Source organism: Haliotis rufescens, unplaced genomic scaffold (assembly GCF_023055435.1).
Source record: "Haliotis rufescens isolate VD_foot unplaced genomic scaffold, xgHalRufe1.0.p SCAF_124, whole genome shotgun sequence".
NCBI classification, from domain to species: Eukaryota; Metazoa; Mollusca; class Gastropoda; order Lepetellida; family Haliotidae; genus Haliotis; species Haliotis rufescens.
Window position 1 is genome coordinate 442,698 of NW_025963807.1, and position 13,656 is coordinate 456,353.

A 13,656-nucleotide genomic window follows, 5' to 3' on the forward strand; every position below is an offset into this window, starting at 1 on the left:
GATCATGCCCTTTAAATGGTTAAAAAAAGCTGCAAAGTTATTATTGTTGACATATTTATTTACAAGAATTCACTTCTATATTTTTTGCGGATTTACACAAAGTGTGCTCTCCAGCTTTTCGTTTGCAAATACCTCCATAAACTAAATTATTGACCATTTTCTAAATGGCATTGTGTATACATAAATTATTGAAGTCAACCATGAAATAATCTATGTTCCATTGTCATAATATAGAAAGCTATCACGTTTCATGGATAGTTGCCAAACTACTGGTACCCATATGTTTATATTATATTTGTTTGAAAATGTAAAGGGCAACTTCTACCATACCACCACTGTACAATGTAACTGTCACGGTCGCTATTCTAAGATGCGTCGTAAATCACACAGGACAACAAAGTACTTGAGCAGTTAACGTAAATATTATATAAAAAGTAGACTGCAATCTTTGAATGATGATTGATTGATTGATCTTTGAAGATTTTATAGATTTTCGGCAACGAGGTCCATTTATACCATGTCCATAATGAAGGCTTACAAAATTCCAAAAAAGGTTATGAAGTAGAGAACCTGCCAGAGGGACATATATGTCCCTCCTCTTCAACCCTCACTTTGAAGTCAAATAAAATTCAAACTGCACCACGCACATAGATACACTTCACAGTTATGAATACTGTGGGAACTTCCCTGTTTGGACATATCTTCCACTGCCATTTGGGGCCAAGCAAAATTACTGAAAATGACCTATGAAAATTAGGTACACAGTAAATGTCGGCATTTTTTACACATTGCGTTATTTACAGCATGTTTTAAATAATGATTTTGGATATTTACTCAAAAATAGCATATAGTAATCACGGGTATCTCTCTTTGATCAAATTACCAATGATCATTTCAAAACGTCGCCGATAGCCCTAGAATAGTTTAGAATGTCTTGGAAAATACGCAAACACGAACGACGAAGTGAACTTTCCGAATAATATTGGATAGTGTTTACAAAATCACGTTTACCGGTTATGAGATGCCTGTAACATCATGTTAATTTCAAACACAGCTGCGATACATACATCCTTGAATTCCTCATACAGAGTAGAATCAAATGACACATGGTCTTTGTCACCAATACAAAGCGTTTAGATGAAATCAAGCAAAATAAATTAGGTGTGAAAACGAACGCTGTGCTCGAAAAACTACAGTTGTTTGAAATGTAAACAAAGCAAAATTCAGATTTTACACAGTGTAGCATTTACTTTAATTTTGAAATATCCATTCGTCTAATTGGCTCAACAATTTCAGAATATGCATGGGAAGAGAATCGTATGAAAAATTAGGGAACTAAAAGAGATACCTGGCAATGGTTGATATTTTCAACAGAAATTGTCAAAGTTTCCGTCCTGTACGTGTGACGCCATGACTGACGCAAAATCGCGCACAACGACAACGGTATTCATCGGAATTTCTGACTATTTCTGTTGGTTTAAATGAAAAGTATCACAACAAATAACAGCACACTGATTGTCAGAATGATTCTGATTACTTACATGTGACATTTATGTATATACGATCTCTGAATCAACGAAAGACCCCTCGTACTGTTATGGTGGCTTTATCGCTTTCTCGCGGTATAGCAATATTCCCTCTTGGCCACGATATGGGTCGCATGTGGGCTGATGTGGGTTTTAATCATAAAAGAGAGCTGAGATTTTTCCAGTCGCATTTCAAATTATACATATGGACGGAATGTTGAAATTTTCTCACTATATCTACTTAAATATTACAGACATATGTGCTTTTATAACAATCCACGTATTTCTGCGTAAAAAAGAATTTGATTAATTTATGGCCCTATTTAGCTGTTGGATCCCCGCCCCCAGGCCAAGTTATCAAAACAAATAGCAAATCACACCGCTCAATAGTACGTACTTCCTAAAAAGCAATAGTGTTTTCCTAAAAACAACGCTTATATCAATGTTTATTCTGTTTGCGGAGGGGGCGGTCGGGTAGCCTAGTGGTTAAAGCGTTCGCTCGTCACGCCGAAGACCCGGGTTCGATTCCCGACATGGGTACAATGTGTGAAGCCCATTTCTGGTGTCCCCCGCCGTGATATTGCTGGAATATTGCTAAAAGCGGCGTAAAACCATACTCACTCACTCACTCTGTTTGCGGAGTAGATGTCATCAAAGTGGAAGTCCTCACCCAAGCAATGGTTATACTACCGGATGTCCATTATGTAATTTCTAGTTATTGCATGACATATTGTTCTCAGTAACCGTAATGTGGAAATAGATAGTTGATTGGTTTTATATTCAAGTTGGTATTTCCGCTATTCAACGTGTTCAGTGAGGCCGTCTTATCAACAGTCATTTCTGAAACATAAATGCAAAGTATAATTACCGTATTCGACGTAATAAGCGCCCCGCTCTAATACACGCCCACGGCGATATTTGCTAATATAATGACTAGTGAACAATCCCAATTAGCACCCCTAATTGATTAATGTACACAAGACTTATTTATTCGCGTATAATACGCACTCGTTATATGCACACTTAATTATGGGCAATTAAATTCGGGAATAATATATCTGTCGTACATAAACATTTCAGGCTGTCAGCATAAACCACGAAATTTATCTTTCAACTCAACTTTTTTTTCACCAAAATAATATTCTAATTTTGAGAGCGCCCTGGGCGCTTATTTACGTCGAATACGGTAATTAAGTCTACGCTAATGTTTTTGCATTTATAATTAACTCGAACGTTAATTTCAAGATTTACAGTACATACTATTCAAAAGAAGTTAAAGAACACCCGATTCCTTCATATGACTATGGTTAGTCATTAGAGGAAGCGATAGAGCGAGAAAGCGATATTTCCCATAATGCCGTACATTTTAACGTTTTTTGCTGATATTTAGTGATCCTGTAATTATCACCGCTATTTTGCCTCTTTTTATGATTAGATTTTTTAAACATCTTGTAGTAGATAAATATGTTACAAAATACACACGTAATATTTTCTCGTTTAGCTTGTATATTTTCTTGTAGTGTAATAAATAAGCAAGATTCACAGAATACAGATAGTCACTGTTCATATTTTCATTTTGTTCATAATACAACAAAAAGTTATACATGTACACAGTTATGTTTCCCTTACAAAATACACATGAATTAGATATATGTCTCTACCTTAAGTCACATATACGACTTTCGAGAGCGTCATTAACCCGTAACCCCATTCCTTGGACAATAGAAATGAAATGCGTAGTAAATATTTTTTAAAAACAACTCGTTTCTTATAATGACTTTCGATCAAACTGTCTTCGGGAATTAAATTTAATGCTAAAGTGCTTGTAAAATAAAGTTTAACTTTCCCGCCAGGAGAGACTAGATATCCAATTATAGTATAGGCTCAGGCAGGAATATACATATTTATAATTTTTTAATTTGAAGTTTACACGATATACGGCTTTTCCATTGGACGAGAGGTCGGTCACATGACCGCGAAATTGACGTTCATAAGTGTATGAACGACACAATTTGACGTTCATTCGTGTTCTTGAAATGACGTAAACACTGACGGACTACTTCCACATTCCTGGGCAAACCCCTGGGAATTCCCTAGCACGAAAACATGCATAAGCGTTCTTTCTGATCTTTTAGAACCTTTATTCTTTCAGTATACATTGAGAAATGTCAGAGAGCGTGATTGCATGATTGTTCACGAATATCCACGCTACGGCCCATTCTAATGAACAAACGAAGAAATGCACATCTAAACTATCGTAGTTTTGACTCGATCATTGTCTAGCCTGACATTGACCGTCTCCAGCAATCTATGAATTTACCTTAGTGTCTGTTTGACGCATCTTTATTAACCTTTCAATGATCGGCCAGTTGATCAATGATGACTAACACATGTAACCGCCAAAGGTTCATTAACAACTTCGGAAATCTCTCCCGTAACGTTTATCGCGTCGGCCAATCGACGTCTTGTACTTGATGTAAATGTATTACGACGCGCTGTCATTGTCACTGACTTACTGAGGTAGTTCTTTACAGACCTTTCTCATCTAATGAGGATATGATTTGAACACATGTGCTGCGTAAGATGTTTCTGGAGAGCAAGTTGTGCATCCATACGCCCATGTCACCTCTCTTTTTGAGGAACTATTTTACTCCGCGATATAGCTGGTTGTTGTATGGCTGTCAGTGTAAACATGAAGTCACACTACTAAATAAAATTGTGTTTAGATCTAGGCCTACATTTTTTTAGGTAAGAAATTGTGATAAAAATTTCACAAGCTCCGACGTTCATACAGTTTGGCCCTCACTCTATGAAGGTTTATACTCCAATGAACTCACACAAAGTGAAGGTCAATTCTTAAATGTAGCAATTCTCTATCCATTGAAACTGTATGGTTAACAATTGTGCGTTCTGACGTGAATTATGTTGTTATCTACTACCTTTTTACACAGACAATGAGTCGGACACACACACACACACACACACACACACACACACACACACACACATACATAATTTTGACAAAACTATTCTTAAGATATACATAACATATTACAATGATAGCTGATTTAATATATGTTATAGATAATCATACTAATGCATTTCATATTGTTATCAACCTTAACTATGTGGCCACACTAATTATGTCTCTCCATATGTGTAGTTTACACAAGTACACATATCAACTGTGGTAACGCCACAGCGATGGGGGCAGTGGGGTAGCCTAGTGGTTAAAGCGTTCGATCGTCAAGCCGAAGACCCAGTTTGATTCCCCACATGGGTACAATGTGTGAAGCCCATTTTTGGTGTTACCCGTGATATTACTGGATTTTTGTTAAAAGCGACGTGAAACCATTCTCACTCTCACTCACTCACTCACTCACTCACAGCGGTGTTTATCAAATTACTATATGCAAGTACATATATTTGTAGATTTGCACAAGACAAGAAACACAATTCAAGTTAAACATACATCAAATGTCAAAAAGAACATTTACGGACAACCTTATGACACACTGTAACATCATATACTACCGAAAACAAGTTATAGAACACCCACAATTATAAGATTGCATTTTTGCAAAACAATCAGCCATGACTAATTAACCATAGTCATCTTAACTTCTCTTGAAAAGTATATATTTAGATTTTAACCTGATTTATTTAGAGCGTATTGCCATGATCTGCCACGCGCTTTCGGCGTGGTGGTCACATACAACTGAATAGGGCCATAAATCAATCAATTACATTTTACGCAAAAATCTGTGGATTGTTTTAAAATCACCAACGTCTGTACAGTTAAATTATGTTTTAAGTAAATAGTGAGAAAAGTTCAACATTACCTCCCAATTGCAGTAGATATCATATGCGGCCCCTGTAGTGGTCAAGAGGGGATATTGCTTAACCGCGAGAAAGCGATGTCCCCTCTCGGCCACCATATACTGTTGACAGTGAACACGCCATTTTGTAAAAGTCGGTCACCGGTAGTGATGTCATACACCAACATTGTTGTACATATTTGGTAATTTCTTTGAGGTGAAGGTCCTTGAATGAAAGCACGCACGATCATTGTATCCTGCTGTTTACAGTTGTAAAAAGTTATTAAGATTTTGCTTTATAATTTCATCATTTTTCCTATTCGATCATAATTTTTGGTTTGCTGACGAAAGGAAAACACTCATGTTCCTTTATTTCTAAAAATTCGCAACTTTCGGTGTAACTAATTGTAAACAAAAACAATCTGAATGGTAACATCATCGATTGGATGGAACTTGTACGATCATGGCAACGGCGGTAAACAAACAACTCCACATGCATAGTTATCCCGTCAGACTATTACAATCATTTGTTACATCTAACTTAATTTTCTAGAATTATTGACACGTATGTATAAATCTTTGTAAAAAGAATTTCATTTTTAAAGAGTTTGCAAATGATTTCGTTTGATAAACTTTCCGACACATTGACAAGCCGACAAACGTCAGAGATACGTTTGGGCGTGGCCTAACTCGCGATTTGTTGAGTTGAACAAAGTCAACAAACACTGCGAAAAATGACAAATATTGGATGATACGCAAAATCTGAACTGATATACATTCTAGGTAAACCATTCAATAGCAAAATAATGCATTTTACGAGAAATAATCAAAATACTTGCAATTTTAGCTATCATTTCTGAAACCGGAAGCACGTACCGCATGTGACACATGGAAGCAAAATATGCAAAAGTTGGTAAGCTATCATAAAGAAATTCCGAAATAGATTCAAATTCAAAAGAAAATACATAATTTACTATTTTTCGTCAACTATTTACTATTTATTGATCTAGAGAGCAGTCTTCACTCCTATTTGTTTCATATTTCTTCGTGACTGTCGCCATCAAATGTGTAAGTCTAAATCCGAAACCGTAATGGATTTCACGCTCGATGATTTTAATTTTAAAAATATTTTCTAAAAACGAACGCAACGGAGAGCGATACAACGTATTGATATGCCATTATAATAACATAATATTGTTATTGGTCTAACATTACAAAAAGAACAATTTAAATATTAAAGATGTTGTTGAAAACCTTCTGAGAACCTCCCGTCCTCTGAACCGATAAAATTTTGGTACACGAGGTAGGCTAGTGTAAATATATATAGATTCTAGGCTCCTATATATGTGATTTTGTACCCAAAACAAATTAAATTGTACCCAAAATACTTTGTGAATTTGTACCTAAGAAAATAAGACAATAGATCTATAATTATATTTATGTTTTCATGTAGATGAACAGAACACATGATAAAATAATTCATCAAGTTCCAAATATGATTATGACTGTGATCCTTGAAATTGATTGTTTAGTGTTGAGAGAAAATTGACGTCTTGTCACTGAAGGAGAGGCCAGTTAGGTTGGTTAAACCTAAGTTAGAATGAATTGTTTTGATAGGAAAGTGATATTATGTTAAGTTTAAGACACCAAATTAATGTATATCTTTGAAATAAGTCTAGGTAGATCTACAAAATCACATACCCATTTGGGTAACAAATTACTAGAAATTTTGGGTACAAAAGTCACCACTATACATTTCAACTGATTTTCGTGAATCAATGGGATAAAAAATTTCGTCTGAATGATTCCTTTTCTCATTTTTTAAGACAAGAATTTGTTTTACATAACAAAACAGGCAGATCTACACGGATCACGTTTAGTGCTAAAAATGTGAAAAATATGGACACCTCAGAAATGAGGGCTTATAAGTATAATTCTACCTAACTAGTCACATGGTTTGACTTAGATCTAGGTCTATCTAAGAAAAGTCCTTATGAAAATCTTTTTTTATTTTTTTTATGACACTGACATTTCTGGCACTTAGACAAAGAGTATTCAAGGAAAGACAGATATGTTTTTGAATGAAAATATGACTTCTCTTTATAATTCTTTTTTCATGATGACAGGGGAATTTTTATACACACCAGCTGAGGAAGTTGTGACACTGTGATTGCATACAAAGAAAAAACAGGTTGGAAGCAGTACCTGTATGTATGAAAAAGACCACATAAGGTGAACAAAAGTAATGGATTGGCTGACTGGAAAAAATACATCTGGCAAGGGTAAACATGTACACAGGCATGTTTCTTTTCATTCCAACCAGGAGACTGAGATAGCATTTTCTAAGAAACCTATGGCAAACTTACCAGCTCATGTGCCACCATGGTTCTTGTGATTAAACAAACAAAAATGTCATGTACTGTTACAAGTACTGTTACTGTAATTAAATTAAATTAATTCCTATTAAATTATATTTCAGAATTGTTTTATTTGGAAACAAACCACATAATGCACAAGATTAATGTCCATATGAGTTTAGTATGTATATGTTAAGGATCTGATTTATTCATTATTCATGGAATACTAAAATTAAAATGATGACATCAGAGAGTTACTTATTCACATAGTTGATTTTCAGAGTGCAAGATAATAATTGTTGAATAAATATGTTTAAACTAAAGATAATAATTGAAGTTTGATCAGTTACACTGTGCTGATGCAAAGACTAATATTTACTGTCCCAACACACCATCATTGTGGGAAAAATAACTATTAAATATAACTTAAAATTTTAAAACCTGTAAACAGCTGTAAATAATTAAACAATTACAAATCTATCATCAATACGCAATCATGGTGGTCTTCATATTTTTGGAAAAAATTTAGAAATCCTTCGTGTAACTGTTCTAGAATCATGCTAGAATGTATTCCCGAAAGGAAAACTATCCTAAATGTAATGTGGAACTAACACCGAAAATATGTACGTAGCATTTTATTGCTTATATATACCCTATCATATTCAGCAACGCGGGTATGTTATTTTGAAACACGTTTTGTCAAGCCCAGTTTCGCGCACCTGTTGTTGAGGGTGATCTTGCTGATCGACGATATCCATAGACGTATTACGTGGGATACACTTGTTGTATTGAAACTTATCAGCGTGTACATCGCAGAAATATGAATCATATCCCATTTATATTCACAACACTGAATGGTGATTCTTAAATATCAACAGAAGTTCAAATAAAAGATACCGAGAAACTTGCATGTGGCATGTTGATTTATCGTCTACCGTTTCCGGGTCACGGGAGCATGCAAGGTCAAACGGATTAACTAATACGCGAATTATATCGTCAAAGTCACATTTTTATTTCATGTTAGTGGTGATTACTGATACTGTGTATCGACTTATATTTTTGCTCTATGTGATAGGCGAACTATTTCAAAATTGACTGTAATTGTTTTGTTTCGAAAGCTTATCAGCAGACTACCCCTGTCTGTGACATCACATCCGGTGACCTTTGCACTTATTGAAATAGTGCTGTCAGAATTCACGATCTTTATTTTCATTTTTCTCTCGTCATATTTATTGGAATATGACGAAGAAAACATTCTTCGATTGAGAAGATCGTCAACTTTCGCCAAGTTATATTTATAAAGGCAATGTAAACTTTGTTGATATTAAAATAGCAATAAGTTATGAGGAGGTCGGGCGAAGCGCGCCATGTTTCATTTTAGGACGTCTGCTAGCATCATGACACGGGTTGTTTATTTTTGTATATCGTAAATATTCAACCAAAACGCTTGAAATTAGGATTAGTGAATATTTATAAGTCATTAATTGTTTCCTGCAAATTTTATAAAATGGCACGTCAGATTAACCCGAATATTCGTATTTCTGCAACCGACAAGATGACCTCGAAAATTATGATATTTTTCTGTTTAACGTTTAGATAATAAATTCACTGAAATGGTTCATAATTTACCATCGCGCTGATATATGCCGATTATAAAACCCGAATTTTTACTCAATTAAAATTAAGATATCGGAGATATGATTATTGAAATCAATTTGCACAAATGTTACGATATTAAAAGGTTCCTAGCATGAAATGCAAACCACCTTCAATAACGCAATTCAGGTAAGTTCAAGAAAATTTACAAATTTTGTGTTCGCTTTGGTCTTAACCTTGGTATGATTGAAAACATCAGGATATTTTTATATAGAATTGTGTAGTTTTCTATCAGGAATAAATGTGCAAAATATTCCTTCAATTGGCCCTTGTTTAACAAGAAAACATTGATGCAGAGCATCAAAGTTCCCCGCCATATGTGATGCCTCACAAACGCAGACCTATTCTAACCTGGGTCTTTATTTAAAAAGTAGATCGAAGGAAATGGAAGCAATTTCTTGCACAAATGTAAACATGTGGAAATAGTATCAAAACTGCCAACAACATTGGCAGATGCACATACTCAAATAATAGATCACATTCTTTTTACACTTGGCATTTGGTTATAATAATGTAAATGAAAATACTAAGGGCTCCATATGGCATAAGGTCCATTGGTAACAACTCAAAATATCACGTAGTTGGAGAACATTTCAATACCGGGACTAATCAATAACGGAGATTCCTCGTCTCTTGCTTTACGTTTTTGGGTCAGTTTCTTTTTTGTATTTCTTTCTTTCAAAGAATAGTAATTGTGATCATGATGAGTTGAGTTACTTGTTTTTTTTCTGTGTACTGTTTTTTATCCAGTGTCAGTAACTGTTGTGGAATGTGGTTTACGTGTAACAATGACTGGTTTGAGTTCATATGATGATGATTGATTGGTTTGTCGTTTAACGCCGCACTCAGCAATATCCCAGCTATATGACGGCGTTCTGTAAATAATCGAGTCTGGACCAGACCATCCAGTGCCTAATATCATGAGCATCGATCCACGCAATTGGGATCGATGCCATGCATCAACCAAAGCCTGGCCATCCGATCCCGTTTGTCGCCACTCACGACAAGCATAGTCGCCTGATATACTGTTAAGATGTAACATAACAATTCATCTATACTACTAAACAGAAGTAAAACCGCTTGTCCATTCGGATCAATCTGACCCAAACCATTCCGCTGATGAGAGTCAAATAATGCATACGAATCAAAATCCGTAAAAAATTGCAATGGAGACATCACTGAAAGTTACCAAAAGTGACGGGGATATCAATATCGCTATTTGAAATGATTCTATGAAATTTGTTTTCCCTGCTTCAATATTTGGAGCACCTGTGACGGAGCCATAAAATTGATCTGTTATGTAGACAATATCGTTTGGGGGAATGGCTGCTGGGAACTGATTATGACCTAAATACCCCTCATAGCCTTCGGTGTTAACTATGTGACTGTAGAGAGCTGTGCCTTCATCCCACAGATTATCGAGGTCAGTGGAACACGGTACAGACGCAAATAGGTTTGAGCCATGGGACACAAAATATATGAGTGACCAGAGCTACGGCTGTACATTGAATTCCATTAAACGGTTGAAAAATACTACAGCCTTGATGCAAATTCGCCGACACACTACTCCGATTTTGCTTTGACTTTGCTGCCAAACGTTTCACATGTGGCTGTGTGCGGTGCACTGATTAAAAAACACGGGGGACTGGTTTAATTCAAAATACGGAATATAACTATTCCAAATATTTCCAGTGAACATGAGCATCAAAACAATCAAAAGTGTGGTATGTAGAATGTGGAATTCAGCCATATTACATTTAAATTGAGATGTCGTCGTTGTTCATGAATAAGCATATTCAGAACATAATTTTTATTATACTGTTATTTACGAACTCCGGAGCACAGTTCTTCTTTTGTATACACCGTGAAAATCAGAAAATTAGTCCTTGAGGAAAAAAGGACATCGGATTACACATGAATGGTTTAATAATGTCAGTTAATGACCAGAAACGGTCAGATGCATCAATTAACTACATAAAGACGATTTTAAAGTATCTCTTTTTGCTGGAAAAGAACAGCATCAACATTCCACGCACATGATTTGTATGTTTTGTTTCCGTGAATGCGTGGCTTGAAATTTCAAATAAACCAACATGTCGACATACATGCTACAAAATTAACGTTTCCCGTATACTTCCCCGCCTTAAGGGCGGGGAAGAATGAGGCACCGACTGTTTGAAATCACCCACCCTCTTTAGAGCGCCTTATGCTAAAATTAATCCAGCAGGCAGGGGTAAGAAGTGTGAAAATAACACCAACCCACGTAAACATAAATATTTTTGACGTCATGGAATGGAAAGACAAAGTTAGGAATATTTTCAATGTGATATTTATGTTGTATACGTGTGTAACGGCCCGTTTTGACTAGGCCCATTTTGACTAACCGATCCACAATTTTATTTCAACCCACTTTCTGCGGGCCACTTTACCAGTTGATACAAAACTGTGAGAAGTTTTTCGACGAACAAAGAAAAAAATGGAAATTACGTGTTAATATTGTAGAATAAATTTTATTTGCGATATCAGACTCTTACAAACATACAACAATGTTGGGCCAATGATGTTCCAACATTCTAAAGTATTACCCAGCTATGAAACCATTCATGTGTCGCAAAGAGAACATTGATAGTGGGCAGCAAAACGTATTAAGAGTTACCTCCCTTGATAATGCGAAGGAGCCGTCTGGCATAAGGTAGATCTATATTTGTTTATGCTTTTTCAATAGCGCATTGTTTGATTTTAACCTGTCCTACGAAGCCTGTGAATGTTGTAAACTTATGACCAGATAGTAAAGGTCTGTTTCTTATTTAGCACGCCAGGCGTCCTCACACACTGATTAGATCAAGGCCCTTTCAGTGTCACGATGTTTGAACTGTACGAAATCTCGCTTGCAACAAGCCTTCGAGTAACGTTACCAGTGATACAGATCGTCCAATCTTTAGGATATTTGCCTACCCATTGTCACAAATGTCCCATTGATTTTGCAGAAATTATACAGCAGTCTATGGGAATGTCCTATTGAAAATTCTAAACATCAGAGATTTTCCAAGAAATGTCCTATTGTCATTTTCCTCAGCTACGTAGATCTAACATAGCTTGTCTGTTCAGAGTTAATAACAATGTTTTTGTGTGACATTAGACATGTGACTGTTTACAGTTCAGTAGACATATTGTGCTGTTGACTTATTTTGTGCACATAGGAATTTATTTTACCTTTTACCCTAACTGTGTATTTGACTGAGGTAATAGCCAAGTGTACATTTTATAAAATAGATATAAACTGGTTAGAAGTGATACATGTATATGTATCATGTATATATGTATGGTCTTTTGTAGAATTTATTTTGCTTGTATTTCATACACACTAGTGTAACGGTGGATATGTAATATATCTATATGTAGTATACTTATTTGTGCAGGGCTATTCACTGTACATCAATAAAGGAGGTTCCAGCCTGCGTCCCTGAGACAAGGTATGCATGATTAACTATGTATAGACTGTACTTTGTTTTATCTGGAAGGATTTGTTCAAATATATATGCCAAAAGTAAGTAACTATAGATCTAAATGTATTATTATTATTGTTGTTATCTTGTGCCTTTATACTGTCCATACCCATGATATTTATATCAAATTATGTATGTTTTAGGGCAGATCCGGACTATCGTGAAGTTCTCACTCTACGCCCATTGAAAATAAATCCCTTCTGACCCAACAAGTACTCCCTTATCTTTGAGACGACCAGAGTACCGCTGTTACATTTATTTTTTCAAAAAGCAGCTTTTTTTTGTAAGCCCCACTCATCATCACTGAGCACAACCTGCTGAAAATGATCTTACGTTTATTGATTCAATTTTTTTCTTCAGGAAATAAATGATGTGACAATACAAAAATATACCATCATTCAGTTTAAAAAACGTTTCTATCATTCAATATTTAACAATATAATAGCAAGTACTTTAGAAAAACCTGTAAAATGAAGTCAAAATCTGAAATTTCATTTTAGGATGGAGCAGTTTAGCCTGATGGTGTATTTTAAGGCAAGTAGCAAAAAGAAAAATAATATCCTTTATAAATCATCTCATTATTAGACTTGAGCCAATTTGGTCCACTTTTTAAAATTCAGTCAAAATTTAAAAATTCAATCTCGGTTGTTGCTGTTTTGTCTGGTGATGTGTATTTAGGCGCGGATATATAAAAGAAGGAAAAATAATATCCTAACATCACCAATTAATGGGACTTTAGACAATTTGATCCAATTTCAGAAATTTGGAAAATATTTTTAAATTCAGTCCAAAT

General features: G+C 35.3%; 1 long non-coding RNA gene across 1 annotated transcript; it reads left to right on the top strand.

Annotated features, from left to right (window-relative positions):
• Window positions 1-11,625: 11,625 nt before the first annotated feature.
• LOC124128000 lies at window positions 11,626-13,072 on the top strand. The gene is made up of 2 exons (XR_006860098.1): window positions 11,626-12,049; window positions 12,777-13,072. It is a non-coding gene; the product is annotated as an uncharacterized LOC124128000 (long non-coding RNA).
• The last annotated feature ends 584 nt before the right edge of the window (window positions 13,073-13,656 follow it).